The sequence below is a fragment of the Vigna angularis genome, chromosome 6, assembly GCF_016808095.1.
Source record: "Vigna angularis cultivar LongXiaoDou No.4 chromosome 6, ASM1680809v1, whole genome shotgun sequence".
Classification (NCBI taxonomy): Eukaryota; Viridiplantae; Streptophyta; class Magnoliopsida; order Fabales; family Fabaceae; genus Vigna; species Vigna angularis.
The window spans coordinates 17,170,223-17,172,604 of NC_068975.1; positions in this window are offsets into that span (position 1 = coordinate 17,170,223).

Genomic DNA, 2,382 nt, shown 5'->3' on the forward strand with positions numbered 1-2,382 from the left:
GAGGGGCGGTTGCATTTTTGGAAGTGGGTCTCTCCACCTTTGCTGAACGTGCTCCAAGCACCACCAGGAAGCCTCCATCAGCATTATTTTCTTTTGGGCAGCAAACGTGGTGGTGGGTCTTCCCACTTTGAAAGTGTTCCAGCCACCAAGAAGTGCTCCAAGCACCATCATCACTTACCTTCATAGTGGGATTGAGCACTGAGGATGGAGAAGAGGGACGGCTGAGCTGGCACCAGCAGTGGAGTACACCAATTCCTTTCTTCTTAAAAAGGGAAATCAGGGATTGAAGGAGGTTGGATGCTGCAGCTGGAGAGGAGAGTAAGCTTGCTGCAGACTTGGGAGAAGTGAGGCAGAGGTCGTCCGGCGTTGTAGCTGCAAGCTTGAGGAAGGTAGATTCAAGTGAAGTGTTGGGTGCTACATCCAGAGGTGAGGCAGAGAACGTCCAGAGCTTTACTGGATTCAAGATTTGCTAGGAGGTCTTCAAGAGGTAAGGGGAGTTGGATTTTCTGGATGTTGATAGTGGTTGCATGAGTAGGATGCTGGAAAATTGTGGTTGTATGTATGGTTGGACTGAAATTGATGTGTTGATTCATGTGTGTAATCGTATATGTTTTTGGAATTGAAGAAAATTGGAATTTCATAGCTTTTTAGTCATTTGGAGAGGAAGTGAGGTAGTGATTTTGAGTATTTGGAGTCTAGAGTGTTATTGAGCCTTTGGAACAGTTTCACCCACTGTATTATGACTTGTTAGAGCCATCAAATTGATCAAAATAGGTGTAAAGTGTTAGAATTGGAGTTTGAGTATCTAAGTTGTGAAAATTGGTGTTCTATGGTTGAATTTGAGTATGAATCCCTTAAGAATTGAATAAGGAACGTTTATAATCAATTAGTTAAGTTCAATCTAGTATAAAACATGAATTAAGGGTGTTAGAAGTTAATTAAAAAGGGTTGAAAATGGTAAGAGAGGTTATGACCTCAAATCTGCAGAATTCTGCATTCTGCAGAATTCTGCATTCTGCATCTGTCGCGCCTGAGCGTGCGATGCTGCGGAGCGCGTTCGTCCAATTTGACTCAAATTGGACGTTCGTCCGTATTGAGCCACATTGGACGTTCGTCCAAATGACTCTATCAAGCGTTCGGCCCTTGATTCTCAGTTAAGCGTTCGGCCCTTGGTTCTCAGTTAAGCGTTCGGCCCTTGGTTCTCAGTTAAGCGTTCGGCCCTTGGTTCTCAGTTAAGCGTTCGGCCTGCTTTTGTGAGTGAGCGTTGGTCCACGACTTCAGAGCGTTCGTCCATGACTTCAACTTGTGAACGTTCGTCTAAATGGCTCGACCAAGCGTTCGGCCTTAAATTCAGTGTTGAGCGTTCGGCCTTTGAACGAGCGTTCGTCCTTAGTTCAAATTTTAGCGTTCGTCCAAATAGTTGAGCGTCCGCGTTTTTGAGCGTTCGTCCAAATAGTGTTCGTCCCAGTGAGCGTTCGTCCTTCCCAGTGAGCGTTCGTCCTAACGAACGTTCGCGTTCGTCCGAATAGTTGGCGTTCGTCCGAATAGTTGAGCGTTCGTCCAAACAGTAAGTGAGCGTTCGTCCGAATATTGTCCAGTGAATAGTGCTCGTCCAAATAGTATTTTTCAAAATATGTTGAATTTTAAGTTCCTTTGCTTTTAATTTGAATTATGTGTAATAATGTTTGGAATATATGCTGTGATGAAATTTACGTGAAAGTATGTGAATATATGAGATATGTTAATTTATTGTGAAATTATAATTGTGAATGTGGACAATGAATTGGAGTATGATTTGGACATCTCGGGGAGAGATGGACGAAAGTGTTATGAGGGGCGTTGTTGTTGTTCTGTATAACTGTAGTGAACTTTGTATTTTGGTCTGTCTATCCCTACACTCAAAGCATTGTTGATACTCAAGTAGAGGAGAATAATGTCAGTGGTGAGAGTAGAGGGAGGTCCTCGTCTATAGTCTTTGAATTTAGACATAGACAGATTGGGGGATTTACCTTGCTAGTGTTGGAGAAAGACCAGCTGAACTATGCAAGTGCAAAGACGACTGATAGTTCGACAGTTATACAAATCCGGATGAGTCGTGTGTTGGGAATTTACCTTGCATAGTGTTGGAGAGTGCCAGCTGAACTATGCGAGCGTAAATATGAGCTGTGACTTACTCTGCATAGTGTTGGGGTGTGCCAGCTGAACTATGTAGGTGTAAGGATGAGTTGTATGAGGTTATGAGATGTGGTTTTATGAGTATGTTTTTATTGTTCCTGTATATGATGACATGAAGTAACTGTGTTGTACTTCTAACATGCTTTTATATCTAGCTCACCCTTGCATTTGTTTTTGTTATGTGCTGTTTGGGTATGTGTCTTTGGC